Source organism: Ochlerotatus camptorhynchus, unplaced genomic scaffold (genome assembly GCF_037179485.1).
Source record: "Ochlerotatus camptorhynchus isolate MF236.1 unplaced genomic scaffold, CSIRO-AGI_Acam_v1.1 ptg000131l, whole genome shotgun sequence".
Lineage (NCBI taxonomy): Eukaryota > Metazoa > Arthropoda > Insecta > Diptera > Culicidae > Ochlerotatus > Ochlerotatus camptorhynchus.
The window spans coordinates 2,337,460-2,345,802 of NW_027040621.1; positions in this window are offsets into that span (position 1 = coordinate 2,337,460).

Sequence of the window (8,343 nt, forward strand, 5' to 3'; positions counted from 1 at the left end):
GGTTTTTTAAACGTTTTCTTTCTTTTTGTACAGTGGACATAAGTCCGTATTAAGTTCCGCGTAGTCTGTTCAGTGCGTTTATTTGTGATATTGTACAAAAAAGTTAATTTTATTGAATTTTGTTAAAATTTAGAATTGTATGAGTAATGTGAGTTCGCGTTGGATTTCCAGCGCGTTGCGCTTTTTTTGTACGGGCTGGATATACGTTCCGTTCGGCTATCATCAACGCTGGATCGGGGGTTCCATCTGTGGCATTGCCATCATCGTTCGTGGGAGACGGACATTTCCCGTGACTCGTGCGCCCTGCTAAGGCCCGCCTTTTCGAAGGTAGCTAAACGGAGGTGGGTGAAGTTCGCTAATCTTCGAAGCGAAATATCTTCCGACGGTCGCCAATCATCCGTCGACGAGGTCCCTTTCACTACAACTCCGTGGACCATCATTTCCGAGAGCTCGGACCGTGTGAGTGCGTCGCCAAAAACGTGCCACGGTCCGGATTCAATCCAACGGGAGAGGGGGTTCATTTCATCGCGGATGGTCATAGCGGAAACAAAGTACGCGAAGCCGTCCGAAGGTAAGTTGGCCTCTTCTCTTTGCGGAGCGAATCTCCCGGGACAGCACGACTTCTCGTCGTAGCTCAGCTCTCGATTGCCAAATCGGAAGTCTTCCGTCCAGCCGCCACTCCCTCCGCAACTCTAATTCGGCCATACCGCGTACGAGTCACCTTCCGTTGCTGCGCGCCATACTGCAGCATGTGAGCGGCACCATCACGTTTACGCCGCCATCGCTACACCGCCATCATCAAGTCGTCGAGCCCTCATCGGACAGCAGTCAGCGATTCATCACTTCGTTAAGTAAAACCTGCGCAGGTATGTGAGAGCATGTTTAATTCATGGCCATGATTTGCTCTTTCCCGTAAACCCCTCTCAGAAATCCAATGCGAATGAATGCTAGAATATAGTTTAAAGAAAAAGTTGAAGATTAGTTTTTCGAACGTTTTGAATGCTACTCCCTGAATAAAACACACTTACTACGTTACATTCTGTTTTCTTTCGTTTCCGTTCAGTTGAGTCAGCATTCCTTCGTTCTCTTTCCGTTTCGTTTCGGGGGTGAGTCAGAGCAATACCTTGGTTTATTTATTTGGTCCATGCGCTCCATTCCTGTATTACTGAAGGACTTGGCATTTCCAGAAAGTTAATAGTTTTTTTCATTGCCGTTAGTAACCAATGACCGTTCAAGAGGTCCTCTGAGAGAAAAGTCTCATTTGTCGGGCAAAGCTTTAACACGACCAGTGGTCTCTCTTAATAGAGAGTGGCGCTTAAGCCACTGAGTTAAATCAAAACCTCAGCGAAATTTCACGAACGGTTACAATTGAAATCTCCATAAATATGAATTTTGAATTCAGGGGGAAATTGAAATACGATTTCTTCAGCTATTTGGAAAAACTTTTCATACGAGGACTTACAAGCGTAATCTGGGGGAAAATAGACTGTGGTAAAAATATGAGTTTCACCAGCTATATTTGTCTTTACCCACACATGCTCAAATTCTTTTACTTTCGATGAAACAATAAGTTCTGAAATAAATTTTGAAGAAATAGCAATAAGAACTCCACCACCTGACATTCTTTGGGTTTCGAGTAAGTCACGATCATCTCTGAAAACATTATAATCATTTCCAAAAGTTTCCTCACTTTTAATGTTCTCGTTCCAACTAGTTTCAGTGCCCAAAATAACTGAAAAAGAGGAACTCAGTATATTTTTATAAATTTCATTCATTTTTGTTGCGCTTTTCATACGATTAAAATTCTGACAATATACCACAATTTCCGTAGAATGTGTTTCAGATGAAATTTTTGTTTGTTCGTCAGAGCTTAGAATATTATTAAAAATATCGGATTCATTACCAGTCACATCCGGTTCGTCACAGTCTGCCTCAGAAAAGTGCGTCAGGAAATTGATTGATGACCGTTTTAGTAGAAGAAATGTATATCTTTTTTTTTTTCCTTTAACTCTACTACTATTGCATTACTTTCACTTTCACTAATTCACTATTCACTTTCACTATTTCTTTAAAAAAAACTATAACAAACTTGTTTAGTGTCTAGTCATATAAAGGGTTTTCCTAACTTTAACAGATCATTGCGGCCATATTGTTGAAGCTACAAGCACAGACAAACAGACATAACACTCGTAAGTTGTTCATAGTGTCGTGACCGGACCGAGGTTTCCAGCCTTGGTCACGGCTACACGAATTAGCGATGCAGCTCCCACGGGTCATTTGTATATGCTGCTGCTGCTGTTTCTGCTGCTGGTGGTGGTCCATCACCTCCAAAATTTCTTTTGTTGTGTTTCTGTTGCTGCTGTTTCTGCTGCTGGTGGTGGTCCGTCACCTCCAAAATTCGTTACAAGAATGACTTCAACGAGTTTTTTTTTTTAAGTTTAAATGATCTTTATTTTAGTTTAACTTGGACGATTACCATATAAATTTTTACTAAGTGATTTAATTGCTTTCTTCATCTTTAGGTATGGGCAAAATTCAAAATTTGTTTTACAGAATTAGTCCTAGACTTAGTACACGGTCGACCACCTTGGTGGGATTGGTTTGTTTTGTTTTTAGAATTTGAAGAGAAACTACTTAATACTACTATTGACAGCTTAAAACTAACCTACTCTACTATATACACTTAACCTACTATGTACAAATTGCTTATTAAAGCATGTTCAGAAAGATTGCATTTTTGAATAAATTTAGTTGTCATATCATCAATTTTGGAATCTACTTTGGGAATTTCTGCCTCTTGATGGAGGTCTGCTATTCTTGTGTCGAATGGACGATCTAGGATCATCCTCAACACTCTATTCTGTGCAACCTGGATTTTGTTCCTGTGGGTCTGAGCGCACGATTCCCACACCGGGGCGGCATAGAAGATCGCGGGGGCTATGATCTGTTTGTAAACAGCCAGTTAGTTTTGGCTTGAGAGGCGGGATCTGCGGCAAATGAGCGGATACAAACACCTAACCAAGGCGGAGCACTTAACTAGGGTTTTCTCTATGTGCGAGCGGAACAGGAGCTTCTCATCGAACAACATCCCGAGATAAGTAACATCAGTGGACCACTCGACCCTTGTACCATCCATTATTACGGTACAGGAGGGAGACGGTTTAAGTTTTAATGATTGTCTGTGAAGGAACATGATCGCTTGGGTTTTCGAGGCGTTGATTTTGATTTTCCACGTGGTGGCATAATCAGTAAAGGTGTCAAGGCATCGTTGGAGCTTGTTCGTAATTTCACGAGGCATCCTACCCTTGACGGCTATCGCGGTGTCATCTGCAAACAGAAAGAACACGCAACCGTCTCCTAGAGGAGGGATGTCCGACGTGTAGATGCTGTAAAGCAGTGGTCCCAGCAGACTCCCTTGCGGAACACCTGCTGGGATCGGAAATTGTCCCGAAAGGGAACTATTCAACGACACCCTGAACGACCTTTGCTGGAGATAGTTACGGGTGATTTTCACAAGGTATGGTGGAAAGTTGGAGTTACAAAGCTTGTATATAAGTCCGTCGTGCCAGACATTGTCAAACGCCTTTTCGACGTCTAACAAGGCCATGGCTGTGGACTTGGATACAGCTTTGTTACTCCGGATGTTATTCATCACTCGCACTAGCTGATGATTGGTGGAATGCCCCTTACGGAACCCGAACTGTTCCGGAAGAAGAATGTCATGTTCCTCCACAAACTTGTTTAGTCGGCTGAGGATCAATTTTTCGAACAGCTTGCTCAGCGCTGAGAGCAGGCTAATCGGTCTGTAGCTTGACGGTAGTGAAGGGTCTTTCCCAGGTTTGCGGATCGGGATGATTTTTGCCACCTTCCAGATGCTTGGAAAGTAGTGCAGCTCCAAGCATCTGTTGAGGATGGCAGCCAGCAGCGAGTGCACCCTCGCGCTGAGATTTTTCAACTCTAGGTTGAATATTCCGTCAAACCCGGGAGCCTTCATGTTCGTACTGTGTTTCAGCGCTGAGCAAATTTGTTCCTCTGTAATCCGTTCTTCTGGAGGGACGGCACAAGGGGAGGCATCTAACGTCTGGACGCACTGCACAACCTGGTTCTCGAGTGGACTTGGGATTGTAGAGCCAAGCAAATGCGACTGGGCAATGTGCTCCCCAATTGCATTGGCCTTCTCTTCGTTGGTGATAAGCCGTTCGTCATTGACTCTAAGTGGTGGAATGGGCTTGGGGTGAGACTTCAGCACCTTGGCAACCTTCCAGAATGGTCTGGAACGGTCGTCCAGGTTCTGAACGAGCCGCCCGAAACTCTCGTTCCGGATTGAGACCATTCTGGAAGCGATCTGCCGATTCAGATCGACCATTTCGTATTTACGCTGCAGATCCCCAGTCCGCTGAAACTGGCGTCTACGAACATTTCTGAGCCGAATCAAGAGTTTGGTGTGGGAATCAATTGCTTGAAACTTACCCCTCACAGGAACTCGTCGAACGCACTCTTCGTCAGCCACGGATATGGCTTGATGGAGACCCTCCAGGGCCCGGTCGATGTCCTCCACTGTGTCGAGTGGTGGGTTGTCGTCGATGTGGCGGTCGACCACGCGTCGAAACTGGACCCAGTTGACTCGATGGTAGTCCTTCCGCTGGCACGGTGCAGGGGCCACGTTGTAGCCCAGCTCGGTCAGCACCGGTTGGTGGTCCGAACTCAGGTCGTTGACGGCAACCGGCTTGGCTAATCTGGTGTTTGCCAAGAACAGGTCCAGCGTCGATGGGTTGCCCGTCGGTGATGTGAAGGTTGGTTCGTCCGGAAACCAGACGGAATAGAGACCATGCTGGGAATGGTCGAATAGCAGGCGGCCGTTCTGGTTCTGCTGGTAGTTCCACCAGGCCTCGTGCCGGGCGTTCAGGTCCCCTCCGATTACGAAGCGGGCATTGGTGCGGGTTATGATGGCAAGGTCGTTCTTGAACTGCTGTGCTGTACCATTGCTAACGGTACATTGCCGGGGGCAGTAGACAACGATGAACCGGACGTTTCCGGTCGATGTTTCCACCTCAACGCCGACGGCCTCGATGATGGAAGTGCGGTAGTGGGGTAGGGTGCAGTACTTGATGCCTTTCTTGATGATGACCGCGACACCGCCCCCCCTGGAGCTGGTGCGATCAAGCCGGACAATGCTGTGGTCGGGCAGCCAGAAGCTGTCACCGGTCTTGAGGTGGGTCTCGGTGAGAAGGCCCACGTCGATGTCGTGCTTGCGGAGGAAGTCTGCAAGCTCAATGTTTTTCGCCCCTACGGAGCGAGCGTTCCAGTTGGCGATCTTTATGGGTTCACGGTCCATAATTAGCGACGAAGGAGATGATAGCTTGGAGCTGTTGTGTTCTTGTTGCGCAGGTGCGCTTGATGATGATGGCCTGGGCCAACAGTGTGACGATCTCATCCGTTGACAGCGGAGAATCGTCTGTAGCTTCACCGGTTGTACCGGCCAATCCCGGAGCAGGGGGATCCGTCGATGGGCCGGAGGCTTGACTGGGTACTGCAGCGGCAGCCGACTGGGCAGCAGCCAACTGTTGGTTGAGCGGGAGCGGCGGCAACACTGGAATTGGCCGTGATTGGACCGGTGATAACGGAGGAAAGTTCTGCGCGTTGTTTTCTGGAACCTTCTTGCGACCGGGCTGGCTGTTGGACGAGGCCTTCTTCCGGATCTCGGCGTATTCGGCCCGCTTCGGACAGGCCTTACTCGTGGCCTTGTGGGCGGCACCGCAGTTGGCGCATGTGGGAGCGGCTTCCTCGATGCTGTCGCAGTTGTCGATCTTGTGGTTTTTGCCGCATTTGATGCAGCGGCTGGCCATGCGGCAATTCCTGGTGCCGTGCCCGAACAATAGGCAGTTCGAGCACTGAGTGACGCCACGGTGGGTGGGTTTATACCGCTCCCACTTCACTACGATGTGGAACAGTGTGCGTGTCGTCTGGAGATCCTTCACGGTTGTGGAGTTCTTCTCCAGATGGACCAGGTAGAGCTGGTCACGATACTTGATGGCCTTGCTGCGGGTCATCTTGTGGACATCGACCGGCTTGAGGCCGTTCGCCTTAATCTCGTCCATTAAGGTGGTGGTGTCCATGTCGTGGAGCCCGCGCAGCACCACTTTCAGCGGCTTGGTGGCCTCGATGTCGTGGGAGAAGTACTCCAGCTTCATTCTGTCCAAGAGGGCCTGAACTGCGTTGAAGTGTTTTTCGGCCGGGACCATCAGTTTGTAGCCTTCCGTGCACCGTTGAATGGTGCAGCGAAGGCCCTGCTTAATGTAGAAATCCAGCTGCTCCCATAGCCCGGGAGGGAAGCCCTTCACATAGAAGGGTGGCAACTTAACTTTTTTCGGCACCGTCTCAGGGTCCGACTGCGGCTGCGCTCCGTTCTGCAGGGCGGAGAACGGATTGTTGCTCAGCAGCTTTTTTGCTGCTGATACGGTGGCGCTGCTGTCTTCAGGTCTGGGTCGTTTAGTTCCGGGAGGCCCCGGCTGCGGGTCCGCAACGCCTGTCGGGATGGGCAATGGGGTTTTCTTCTGCTTCTTCTGGGCTGGCTCGGTGGTCGCGCCGTCTCCTGGGAGAGTCTGTTTTCCCGGTAAACCGGCACTCGCGTTACCGCGCGATTTCTTACCCATGGCTGGGTCAGCGAGAGCGTCACTACACAACGCGGAGCTAATTCGACTTGCGAACGAACGAACGAAACTAGAGAGAATTCAAATCGACTGAACTGCTCAACAGTCTGGCAGCGAATGAGTCGCGAGCGATGACTTCAACGAGCTTAGGTACTTCATATTTATACCTGCTAACCTATCAAAATTCTCTAACCAATGAGATTCCGTTTACATACGGACTATCACGCTTCACGCTCACTCGATTCTACTCATTATCTATTCAACTCTAACTCTATCTACTACACATAGAACAAGCATTTAACGGACAATTTAAAAGTATCGTAGTTGGTAGTACCGCCACCTGTGGCGCGCATAGTCAATTCCCTTGCCTTTGACGTTTACACACTACCGCCATCTGTTCAGTGTAGTGCCCACCACAGTGTATTCAACAGATGGCGGCAATGTTTTAGCGGCGATGTTTTACAGTGAGAAATATTCAATGTGTTATGTCTCTTTGTCTGTGCTGTAAGTGTCAAATTAGCAGGGTGGCCAGCAAACCTGGAAAACCAGAAATACCGGGAAACATCCGAGAATTTGAAAAGTAACCGGGAAAACCAGGGAAGTCGGCGAGAGAACCGGGAAAAATAAATTAACCATACCATAGGACAAATTTGTACACCACAATTTCAGAATAAACCATTAAAACAGGGTGATCCTTTACCGAATGAATGTCTTGCTCTATTTGCTGCATAATTTTCTTCAGTTTCTCGTCTTATTGTTTTTAGAATTTAATCACTCAGCAATATTGCAAATTGATTTTTGTCGTTTCAATTTCAGACGTAAAGTGCATGGTTCTTAAAAGAAAATATTGAAGATGCTGGACTTTGGAAACAAATATCTGTAAAAACCGATACATATATATATATCAAAACGCATTTCTCTCTTTCTGTCTGACCCTTTTAGACTCGGAAACTATTGAACCGATCGGCGTGCAAATTTGTATGCAGGGTTTTTTGGAGCCGGCAAAGGTTCTTATGGTGATTCGGAACCCCTCCCCCTCTGTGGGGAAGCCCCATCTCGGTAAACGCCAAGGAATTGGAATTTTCATATCCACGAACACGAAACGAAAATTATTTATTGTATCCATGTGTTTCACTTATACATTTTTGCCAAAACATTCCGCTTTGAGCTCAACCCATCTCTGTTTTGGCTGCTTCCTGAATAGCAAAGAAACACACCATATTACATATTCACCTTTTTTCTATTCTGAATCAACCACTTTTTCACCACTCAACTGACAGACAGTAGTATGCTCCACACTGTAACTGGAAAGTACCCATTAATGGGTGAAAAAGTGCCCATTTCGCGGTAAAGTAGGTAAACTCATAAAATGGGTAAAACGTTTTTACCCACTAATGGGTAAAGAGCTTATACGTCAAATCATGGGGTACTTTTTACCCATTTCCAGAACGCATTGTTTTCCGTAACTGGGTAAAAAAGTACCCATTTTTTAAAATGTATTAATGGGACTCAAATTTGTGGAATGAAACAAATATGCTTTTAAAAACGTTATAAGCTAAGAAATCATTCAAATCATATAGCATTTCTTACCTTGAAGCTTTTTGAAGCTATCACCATTCTTTAAACTATTCATATATATCACTTTTTGTAGTTTTCGGAACAAATGCACTCGAAAATGTAAACAAAGTATGTC